This window comes from Mus caroli, unplaced genomic scaffold (assembly GCF_978045245.1).
Source record: "Mus caroli unplaced genomic scaffold, Mus_caroli_1 scaffold_9, whole genome shotgun sequence".
NCBI lineage: Eukaryota > Metazoa > Chordata > Mammalia > Rodentia > Muridae > Mus > Mus caroli.
Genome location: NW_028227264.1, coordinates 20,839,070 through 20,851,446, shown reverse-complemented (window position 1 = coordinate 20,851,446; position 12,377 = coordinate 20,839,070). Strand labels below are relative to the sequence as shown.

Sequence of the window (12,377 nt, the reverse complement as noted above, 5' to 3'; positions counted from 1 at the left end):
GTTAAAGGGCACAAACTTTCAGATATAAAGCAAAAATAAGTCTAGACTTGAATGAGCAGCTTAAGGACCACATAACACAAAGTATCTAGTTCTAGAAATTTGCAAAGAGAGATTTTGGTTTCTTTTAACACATATGATAGTTATATGAGCTGATAGATGATTAATTTGCTCATCTGTTGTAATTATCTCACTGGAGATACGTATATCAAAATATATAATTATTTTAAATAGGTACAAGAAAGGAAGTTAAAATACGCCCCCAAATAACGGGAATAATGAGAATATGATGTCATAAAACACATTTGTTTGAGAAGAAAATTAGAATTCTATTTTAGGTGAAAAAGAAACTTCCCTTAATGACCACACTCCTGTAAGCAGCTAGAAACACCCACCCCTCATCCCTATCCTCCATGGTGAATGAAAATAGAGAGAATGTCGATCCTCCCCCAGGGATATCATGGGACAACTGTATTAGTGACTTCTCATGATTGTGATATAATACTTTAAAGAAGCAACGTAAGAGAGGAAAAACTCTGGTACTGAGCTTGAGAAGATAGCAGTTAGCAATTTCCTCCAAGCTTAAACATTTCATCTTGGAGGGGAAGCACTTTAAGACTCAAGATGTTCTAAAATGGAAGCTCATTAAGACACAGGGAAGAACTGATTTAGAGGCCCCAGGAAATCCCTGAAACTGACCAGCTGTGTTAGGCCCCTCCCTTCCCAAGGCTGTGTAAGTGGTAAAGATGGCTGAGGAGTGGAAACCAGGCAAGGTGCCTGGGAGAGGTGTGAATAAGACACACTGAGTATGATACACTGCTGATCGGTCTGCAAGTCCTACAGTGCGCTCCTAGAAGCCAGCTTCAAGAACTGTTACCATGCTGAGGTGGGCTTTTTATGATGTGGCTGCAATTGACTCATCCTTGTTCCCATGAGTAAACCCCTCACCCACACTCCTGGAAGTGAGCAGAATAAAATTCTTTGCTTTATTCAGATGGACTTTGCTGGACTTTCTTTGGTCTGTCATCAGTTTTCTGCCTTGGGCGTACTCATTAGTTCATGTCTCCCTAGGCACAATGTCACTCAGCAGTGGGTATAGTCTGTCATGATATAGAAGCACAGAATGGAGGCTTTTGTGGATGGTTATAGCATTCAGTTGACAGTGAAGATTCAGAGTTTCAGACTGGGAATCCCAGATAGACCCATAATGCCTTGTACTTCTTATACTGAAAAGTTTCAATAACCTTTCAAATCAGAGCCATCAGCTGGGGACCAAATGTTCATTGGACTATGGGGGCCATTCCAGTTCAAACCCTAAAAGCAGCCTTCCTAAGTAGGCCCCTTTCCCACAGCTGAACCACTGACGGCTGTTGTCCTCTTGCTGGCTGGCTCACGGCCCCAGTGTGAGCTCCATATTGGCATGAGTGACAGAGTGACCACAGATCAAATCGTGCCCAACCCATCAAAGTTATTTTCAAAGGGTTCAGGAAAGAGAAATGAAAACACCGAAGCTCTTTTAAGCTGAAGGAAAAAGTGCTGTCATGAAGGACAGAGAAACAGAAAATGAACTATTCGAAAGCATTGTTTATATACCGCAAAGAAATCCGCTCCTATTTCAGTTAGGATCACAGAAGACCTGGGTACATTTTATATTTTCTTTTCAGAAGTGTAAAAAATACTTAAAAGTGCATATATAGACTGAACATAGATTTATTGCCAATGACTTTTGTAAGGCGGGTGGATTGTGGCGGCTAATGTAAGTTTATGAGTACAGCTGGTCCATTTAACAGCGGGTTTACAGGCACAGCTCAAGAGCCGCCCGTGTCTGTGGAAAGCATGGTATCAAACAAACTCTGTTGGACATATGGGCCCATCTATGGGCAATGTACTATAAACCCACCCATAACTACTGCAGCTGTGACCATAAACCTTTGTGGAAAACAACTAGAAAAATCTGACATGGAGATGTTTGCTGTGTTTCCAAGCAGGAAGGTGGAACACTAGAGGCGAGGGGGGCCAAAGCGATGGTTCGGAGATCAGACTGCAGACTCGGGTTAAAGCAACAAAGCCTATTTCACTCTCACTCTCATGGTTTTCATAAATCTCTGTTGAAGGATCGATGAAGTTCTGTTTCTGCTCTTAAAACTCCTAAGTGCCCGAGACCACTGCCCTTCCACAGAACAGCCAGTACTCCTCGGTAAGTTGCCAGGATATTGGGACGTACCTGCACTGTTGATGCAGTGTTCTATTACACAGGCATGCCTTCAAAGATCTGTCTCCCCTGGAACGAAGATTCTTTCCAAAGTCGAGACTGCTCGTCTCTTTGGAGGGCACTTTGCCTTTCCTCTGACATTTTGAGTATTTATTTTTAAAACCATTTTATGGAAAGGACCACCAGCAAACTAGTTTAATGTATTATAAAACTTACAGAAATACTGTGACAAGATTTTTTTCCCACTGTATTGGCACATGGATACATGACTTCACTGTCCTGAGACCAGTTCACAGACCACACAAAGCAGAAATGGCAAAAAAAAAAAAAAAAAAAAAAGTCTGTATTTAACATCAATATGGTTGCCTCCTACAGCTCCTTGGGGGTTAGAACTGTGGCCTATTCTGTTTCGTATTTTCATGGTGCCAAAATTTGGAGTTTCAGAAGAGATGTTTAATCAGCAGACAGCAGCATTTCGTATTAAGAGGCGGCACGAACACCTAGAAATAGACCTGTGTAATACCAACAGAAAGGTACAGTTACACCTGGCTTATGTAAGCTGGTTATATTTGATGTCCTTTACCTGTTTCTTTTTCATTATCTATTAAAGAATATTTTCAAGTATGTGTATAAAGAGTCCACTTAGGTTATACTACTATTCTTTGTAAAAAAAAAAAAAAAAAAAAAAAAAACCAACAAACACCAGTAGTGATAAGGAATGAGTGTGTATGTGTGTGCCTAAAGCACCAGGTTGGTCATACCTTTACTCTAACAACTGTTTGGATCTTTATCTTTTCATGTAAGTTAGAGAAAATTCCACTGACTCTATTTAGCCATGCTTTAAGTTTGAGAGAAGGTACAACTTCATTTCATAATAAGAGAAGGTACAACTTCATTTCATAATAAGAGTTGTGAAGACTCTGAGTAGCAGAAGGGAAAGAGCTTACTTTAGAACCTTAAGAAGTCAGGCATCAGCCCAGAAAAAAATTGGCAAAAATGGCTGCCATCCATGGATTGGCCCAAACAGTGGTTTTTAGATTCCTAACCGCATTTCCCTGTCCCCTGAATTCTTCATTGGCTGAGTTCTTTACAGAAGTACAATCTTTTCTGCTTGTCTAGCTGACTCCTCACTCCATAGCCCATTTCCCTGGGGCTGGGGTTCTGTCTCCTCTGACTTTTATGATTAATGTGTCAGGCAAGAAGCAGACTGGCTGAACCTCTTCTAGCCTAGGATGAACTGAGAGGAACTAGATAAACAGGTTGCAGCTGTCAGGGAGGGAAGACAGGGCCTAGTACCTCCTACGTAGTATCTGTGACTCTCTGAGGAGCTCTAAACACATCACTTCACGAGGATGAAGCCTAGCAATTGGTTTCTTACATGTTGTACTTCACATGCAGCACTGATGAGTCTGCCTTTGATCTCAGTGTATATGATAGTAAGTGTGAGTCATAATCTAATACCCTTCCTTCCTTCCTTCCTTCCTTCCTTCCTTCCTTCCTTCCTTCCTTCCTCCCTCCCTTCCTTCCTTCTCTTCCTCCCTCCCTTCCTGCCTCCTCCTCTCCCTCCTCCTCTTCCTCCCTCCCTCCCTCCCTCCCTCCCTCCCTCCCTCCCTCCCTCCCTCCCTCCCTTCCTTCCTTCCTTCCTTCCTTCCTTCCTTCCTTCCTTCCTTCTCGCCTCCTCCTCTTCCTCCTCCTCTTCCTCCTCCCTTCCTCCTCCTCCCTCTCTCTCTCCCTCCCTTCCCTCCTGTCTCTCACAGTGTGTGTGTGTGTGTGTGTGTGTGTGTGTGTGTGTGTGATACATGGAAATGGAATGACAGTTACTAAACCTCAGTTATCTCTGTCAACCATTTAGGTTCTGGAGCCTGAATTCAGGTCAAAGGATTGCAGTATGTGTTTGTTTGTTTGTTTTGTTTTGTTTTGTTTTTTGAGACAGGGTTTCTCTGTATAGCCCTGTCTGTCCTGGAACTCACTCTGTAGACCAGGCTGGCCTCGAACTCAGAAATCTGCCTGCCTCTGCCTCCTGAGTGCTGGGATTAAAGGCGTGCACCACCACGCCGGCTCAGTATGTGGTTTTACCTGCTGAGCCATTCCGCTGGTCCCCCAAAGAGGGAGATCCCTACATAGACCAGATCCTTATGTTTGATATTCATCCCCATGGCCAATTCTTTTGGAGTCAGTGAAAAGCTAGCTAGGGGGATATTTTCAGTTGTTATGCCATCTAATTAGTTTAAAGGGCATTTCTGCAGGCTAATTTAATATGCTAGTTTTGGGCCATGGTAGCATTTCTGATTCTAGTTGGGAAGACATGGAAGTATGGAGCTAATCTTCTGACTTTCTCTATATGATGTTTTCAATATATTAATTTTTCTTGAACTTTGGTAAGGAAAGTTCAGGGAATACTTTATCAGTATATGTTGAAATTGTTTCAAGGTAACTTTTTTAAACATTTGAAGAAAATGAAGATAATTGTCTACAAACACATTTTAAAAAGTAAATCTACATTTTTAGTCATGCAGCCAAATATTTGAAATTGTCTCTAATAAAGTCAATCACATGACTAAGATTTAAAAGTTTGCAAAAGCAGTATATACCAAATAATCAAATGTATTTGATTTTATCCACTATTTATAATTAGTTTTTGAGGTGAGCAGTTTGGATATTTTTTTTTCCATTTTTTTTTAAATGAAAACACTAGGTCATGAAATGGTTAGAGGCTTCCTCCAAGACTCACAGCTAGTTGTAGATCTATTTTGGAAATGAAGAAAAGTCTTAAAATATGGTATAAGATTACAGCTAAAATTTTTGTATTTGATAAACAGAGAAAGGTCAAGAAAATGCAACTTCATTCACACTTTTTGTAATCTTACTGCTAATACACTGAAAATCTGATGAAAAGCCCCCCCATATGGAAGAGAACACAGGGCAGGCATATTCACCAGAGAGAGGAACACTGGTAAATGTTGTCATTTACATGGCTTGGAGAGCAGAGGAAAATCACTCTCTGGACCGCTGGAGAGAGAGAGATGTGATGGGCTCATGGGTGATAGTTATGGGATGCTAAGATAAAAGGAACCCCAAACCTAAGCACCATTGCTAAGCTCAGCCAACCCAGTGTGCTGTCTAAATGAATCATAGCAGCCTCAGATAAAGCACGGATATACACTCCTCTTATTTTTAATTTTCCTTTTTAAAAAATATAAATTTATTACTTTCTTTTAGTAACTATGAGGAAGTGGAGGAAGAAAACCACAGTCAAAGAAACTATTTCATTCAGCTCTCACATCTGTTCGTGCACAACTGGACATTCCAAACCCTCCAGCCCTTGCTTAATTATGCCAAATATTTTGTCAGTCAGAGAGAGGGTTAGCACACTATGTCATGAATGTTCTTTAAAATCTGAGTATCTATTCCACCTTAATTCTAACTTTGAGATTGCTTGTGGATAATAAGCTTTAAGAGCCCTTCTAATTTATTATTTAATTTTTGCTGAAATATTAAAATATATTGGTTCTTCTCCATTTGATAGTTTGAGAAGATAGCTCTTTATTAGTTCTATTTTATAGTATTTCTATTTATATATTTTTTATTTTATAGTAAGGATTTGGAAAATAGGAATTATAGAAAAGTCTTTATTTATTTAACTCAGGATTCTCTTTTTCTTCTTCTCTGGTTTCAATTAAACAGATCAAACTTCTTCCTCCTTCCCTTCTTTTATTTTTAAACTCTCCCCATCATAGTATGGAAGCTTGGAATTTTTCTTACATTGTAAGAGATCAAAACTAGAGTTTACATGTTTACTGTTCTTAATAAACATTCACAAAGCCTAAAGCTCTATAGCTAACACTCACCACACACACACACACACCCACACGCACACACGCACGCACGCACGCACGCACGCACGCACGCACGCACACGTGGAGAGAGAGAGAGAGAGAGAGAGAGAGAGAGAGAGAGAGAGAGAGAGAGAGAGAGAGCACAAAACACCAGAACCACCACGAATAAAACCTTAAAATTAACCCAAGCTATATTCCAAAGTTCTTACACACCATAACCTTTCTCCTAGCCTCTAAAGAAAGGGTTCTAGTCATTCACTTTATTCAACTTTAAAATCTAAATGTAACACTTATTACATACCTTACTTTCATTTTACACTTTTAAATCTCCACATTGTTTAACCACATAAGTCACATCCTATTCAGTATGATCTGTTCCTTGATCGATTCCCCACCTGCCCTTGTTTCTTGTACTCCTTGGATTCTTTCTGGATTCAGTTTCTTCTTAAAGTGCATCCTTCATGAAGCAAAGCAGAGATGACCTTGGAAGTTGCAAACTCCTCAGACTTTTCCCCATGGGTTCTCTCAGATCAATGTCTTTGATGCTTTCTCCTGAAAACTTAATTCATGAAACTGAGTTTTATCAGTTTGGAATTTGGGCTCAGAATTATCCAAGGATATTATTTTCTTTTCTCATCATATATATATATATATATATATATATATATATATATATATATATATATATATATACTCTTAGTATTTATTTAGACCAAGAGTTGTTTTTAGCATGCCTGAAATTTATTATGTTTCATTCATTTGAGAGTCCAAACATCTATATATTAGGAAAATTGTTAAGCATATTTGGAATACTGCCAGTCTTTTCCTTTTCAACATCAAACTTATGGGTAGATGACACCTTTGTATTTATTCTGGGTTGTGTGTCTCTTGTGTTCATGTTCAGGTAGACGACACCTTTGTATTCTGTGCTGTGGGCTTCTTGTGTTCATCTCACCCTTTGCTAACTTTTGGCTCAAATTTTAGTTCATTCTTTAAAAATATGTTTGTCTTTTAGTTTTCTGATTGCTACTTTGGTAAATTTTCCAGTCTTTAAGTTATTCTTTTCTTCTACCATTTAGTTAATTTTTATTCCAGCTCTCTTTTATATTTTAAACTTTTTTTTAAAAACAAACCTCTTTTGGCTGAGCATGGTGGCAGGCACCTTCTCTTAGTACTCAGGAGGCAGGAAGACAGAGGCAGGTGGATCTCTGAGTTTGAGGCCAGCCTGGTCTACACATGGAGTTCCAGGGCAGCCAGGGCTACAGGGTAAACGCCTATCTCAAAACCATCCAACTAACAGACCAACAAACTAACCAAACAAAACAACAGAACCATTTTTTTGTTTATTTTTTTCAGATTCTTTCTGTCACTTCATGCTACTGCATCCAATTTCTGCTATTTATTATGCGTAGGAATCTTGCTCATATAGGATTACACTCCAGGTCAGTTTATAATTCAAACTTTAATCCAGACTGACATATCAATCTACATCAGCTCCTGAGCCAGAGCTCATTTTATTTCTAGCATCCAGAGGGGGGATTCTTTTTGCACTTAAGCTATGTATTCAAAGTCAAGGATTAACTTGCACTTCACCTTGTAGGTGTTGGAGGTACAGTGTGTATCAGCAATGGCACTTGGGCCTTTGTGGCCACTGGTGTTTTCCCATGCTCTAGTGAATGGCCACACACACATATATGTAGCAGTAATTGGACTCAGTGGATAATCAAAAAATAAAGACATGAAGATGGACAGGGATGCTTTAGGGAGACACGGGAGGGTTGGAGGCAGGAAATGTGGGGTAGATATCATATTTCACTGGATACGCCATGGATTTTCAAAAGTGAAGAAATATTTTAATGGCCAGCACTTTCCAAGTAACTATAGGCTAAGCATGTAAAACTACAAAGAACTGAAACATCCCATCTTGAGCTTTGTTGATAAACGAATCATCAGGCTGCTGGATTATAGAGATTATGACGGCCATTGCTGTGTCCCCAAGACAAACACTGTTACAAAGTAAGCATTTTCTGACAGTGAAGTCTACTCTTTCACAATCATAAGATTTAGTTTTGAAAGAAAGGAACTAGCTTGGTTAATTTCTGGGGTGATTGAAACACAAAATTTCTACCATCACATGTTTATAATTATGTTAACTTAAGTATTCTACAAGCTGTCACTGAGAGTCCTGAAGTAGGTCACCTTCTATAAGGGTTCTATGCGGGTATCCAGATTCAGAGCCCCTTTACTTACCTATTCATACAACCACAATCATTCTACCTGGTTAGCGTTATTCCTCAGAAAAAAATATCCTGAAAGATCCACTATTGGTGTAACCCTTCCTTCCTTCCCTCCTTCCTTCCTTCCTTCCTTCCTTCCTTCCTTCCTTCCTTCCTGTCTTTCTCTCTCTCCTTTCTCTCTTTTCTTTCTCTTTCTTTCTTTCTTTCTTTCTTTCTTTCTTTCTTTCTTTCTTTCTTTCTTTCTTTCTTTCTTTCTTTCTATCTTTCTTTCTCCCTTTCTCTCTCTCTCTCTCTCTCTCTCTCTCTCTCTCTCTCTCTCTCTCTCTCTTTTTCTTCCTTTCTTGATCTGTCAGTTTTTCCTTCCTATGTGGTACAATTGAAACAAGAGTTGAAAGCTGCAACATTGACTCAGAAATATAAGATTTTTTATTTTTTGCCCATCACATTAAAAATACATGTTTTATTTAAACGTAAAAACATTTGAGAGGTTTTTATGTAGGTGGCTGGCTAATTTCCTATTCTCTAGAGTAACGACATTCATGTCAAGAAATTATGATATGTTATGTGTTGCTGGTCTCTGCTCTGGTGGCCCTTCACAGAATAAAAGATCAGTGGTAGAGTCAAAAATAGCATATGGTCTGTGACTCAGGGCAAAAGTGTATGTAATATAGAAACATATACAATGTATATCTGTATATAAATGCATACATATGCACATAAATGCGAATTAACTATTAACAATACAATTGTTAAGGTTACAATGCTTAATTAAAGTCCAAAATATTCACATGACAAATTCATGTTATATCTATGTACTTATTTTGTGTATAAAACTTCTTTAAAGAAGAATTGATTCATTTTGTATATACCATCCAACTAAGGACTTCAAATCTATTTACACTTTAAAATCTTTTCTTTTTTTTCTTTTTTTTAAATTTTTAATATTTTTATTACATATTTTCCTCAGTTACATTTCCAATGCTATCCCAAAAGTCCCCCATAGCGCCCCCCCACTTCCCTACCCACCCATTCCCATTCTTTTGGCCCTGGCATTCCCCTATATTGGGGCATATAAAGTTTGCAAGTCCAATGGGCCTCTCTTTCCAATGATGGCCGACTAGGCCATCTTTTGATACATATGCAGCTAGAGACAAGAGCTCCGGGGTTCTGGTTAGTACATCATGTTGTTCCAACAATAGGGTTGCAGATCCCTTTAGCTCCTTGGGTACTTTCTCTAGCTTCTCCATTGGGAGCCCTGTGATACATCCAATAGCTGACTGTGAACATCCACTCCTGTGTTTGCTAGGCCCCGGCATTGTCTCACAAGAGACAGCTATATTTGGGTCCTTTCAGCAAAATCTTGCTAGTGTATGCAATGGTGTCAGCGTTTAGGAGCTGCTTATGGGAAGGATCCATGGATACGGCAGTCTCTAAATGGTCCATCCTTTCATCACAGCTACGAACTTGGTCTCTGTAACTCCTTCCCTGGGTGTTTTGTTCCCAATTCTAAGAAGGGGCACAGTGTTCACACTTTGGTCTTCATTCTTCTTGAGTTTCATGCGTTTAGCAAATTGTATCTTATATCTTGGGTATCCTAAGTTTTGGGCTAATATCCACTTATCAGTGAATGCATATTGTGTGAGTTCTTTTGTGATTGTGTTACTTCACTCTAGATGATGCCCTCCAGGTCCATCCATTTGGCTAGGAATTTCATAAATTCATTCTTTTTAATAGTTGAGTAGTACTCCATTGTGTAAATGTACCATATTTTCTGTATCCATTCCTCTGTTGAGGGACATCTGGGTTCTTTCCAGCTTCTGGCTATTATAAATAGGGCTGCTATGAACATAGTGGAGCATGTGTCCTTTTTACCGGTTGGGACATCTTCTGGATATATGCCCAGGAGAGGTATTGCTGGATCCTCCGGTAGTACTATGTCCAATTTTCTGAGGAACCGCCAGACTGATTTCCAGAGTGGTTGTACAAGCTTGCAATCCCACCAACAATGGAGGAGTGTTCCTCTTCCTCCACATCCTCGCCAGCATCTGCTGTCACCTGAATTTTTGATCTTAGCCATTCTGACTGGTGTGAGGTGGAATCTCAGGGTTGTTTTGAGTTGCATTTCCCTGATGATTAAGGATGTTGAACATTTTTTCAGGTGCTTCTCTGCCATTCGGTATTCCTCAGGTGAGAATTCTTTGTTCAGTTCTGAGCCCCATTTTTTAATGGGGTCATTTGACTTTCTGGAGTCCACCTTCTTGAGTTCTTTATATATATTGGATATTAGTCCCTTATCTGATTTAGGATAGGTGAAGATCCTTTCCCAATCTGTTGGTGGTTTTTTTGTCTTATTGATGGTGTCTTTAGCCTTGCAGAAGCTTTGCAGTTTCATGAGGTCCCACTTGTCAATTCTCGATCTTACAGCACAAGCCATTACTGTTCTATTCAAGAATTTTTCCCCTGTGCCCATATCTTCAAGGCTTTTCCCCACTTTCTCCTCTATAAGTTTCAGTGTCTCTGGTTTTATGTGAAGTTCCTTGATCCACTTAGACTTGACCTTAGTACAAGGAGATAGGAATGGATCGATTCGCATTCTTCTACATGTTAACAATCAGTTGTGCCAGCACCATTTGTTGAAAATGCTGTCTTTCTTCCACTGGATGTTTTTAGCTCCCTTGTCGAAGATCAAGTGGCCGTAGGTGTGTGGGTTCATTTCTGGGTCTTCAATTCTATTCCATTGGTCTATTTGTCTGTCACTATACCAGTACCATGCAGTTTTTATCACAATTGCTCTGTAGTAGAGCTTTAGGTCCGGCATGGTGATTCCACCAGAGGTTCTTTTATCCTTGAGAAGAGTTTTTGCTATCCTAGGTTTTTTGTTATTCCAGATGAATTTGCAGATTGCACTTTCTAATTCGTTGAAGAATTGATTTGGAATTTTGATGGGGATTGCATTGAATCTGTAGATTGCTTTTGGCAAGATAGCCATTTTTACAATGTTGATCCTGCCAATCCATGAGCATGGGAGATCTTTCCATCTTCTGAGATCTTCTATAATTTCTTTCTTCAGAGACTTGAAGTTTTTATTATACAGATCTTTCACTTCCTTAGTTAGAGTCACGCCAAGATATTTTATATTATTTGTGACTATTGAGAAGGGTGTTGTTTCCCTAATTTCTTTCTCAGCCTGTTTATTCTTTGTGTAGAGAAAGGCCATTGATTTGTTTGAGTTAATTTTATATCCAGCTACTTCACCGAAGCTGTTTATCAGGCTTAGGAGTTCTCTGGTGGAATTTTTAGGGTCACTTATATATACTATCATATCATCTGCAAAAAGTGATATTTTGACTTCATCTTTTCCAATTTGTATCCCTTTGATCTCCTTTTGTTGTCGAATTGCTCTGGCTAGGACTTCAAGTACAATGTTGAATAGGTATGGAGAAAGTGGACAGCCTTGTCTAGTCCCTGATTTTAGAGGGATTGCTTCAAGCTTCTCACCATTTACTTTGATGTTGGCTACTGGTTTGCTGTAGATTGCTTTTATCATGTTTAGGTATGGGCCTTGAATTCCTGATCTTTCCAAGACTTTTATCATGAATGGGTGTTGGATCTTGTCAAATGCTTTTTCCGCATGTAACGAGATGACCATGTGTTTTTGTCTTTGAGTTTGTTTATATACTGGATTACGTTGATGGATTTCCGTATATTGAACCATCCCTGCATCCCTGGGATGAAACCTACTTGGTCAGGATGGATGATTGTTTTGATGTGTTCTTGGATTCGGTTAGCAAGAACTTTATTGAGGATTTTTGCATCAATATTCATAAGGGATATTGGTCTGAAGTTTTCTATCTTTGTTGGGTCTTTTTGTGGTTTAGGTATCAGAGTAATTGTGGCTTCATAGAATGAGTTGGGTAGAGTACCTTCTGTTTCTATTTTGTGGAATAGTTTGTGAAGAACTGGGATTAGATCTTCTTTGAAGGTCTGATAGAATTCTGCACTAAACCCATCTGGTCCTGGGCTTTTTTTAGTTGGGAGACTATTAATGACTGCTTCTATTTCTTTGGGGGATATAGGGCTGTTTAGATCATTAAC

At 39.2% G+C, this 12,377-nt stretch overlaps 1 long non-coding RNA gene across 1 annotated transcript in view; it reads right to left on the bottom strand.

The window, feature by feature from the left end:
• The window catches only part of LOC147002585 (uncharacterized), a 123,825-nt gene that overhangs the window by 23,331 nt on the left and 88,117 nt on the right, over positions 1-12,377 (bottom strand). The window contains exon 4 of the long non-coding RNA XR_015048522.1: positions 6,441-6,604. This is a non-coding gene — a long non-coding RNA (uncharacterized LOC147002585). The remainder of the gene's footprint in view (positions 1-6,440; positions 6,605-12,377) is intronic.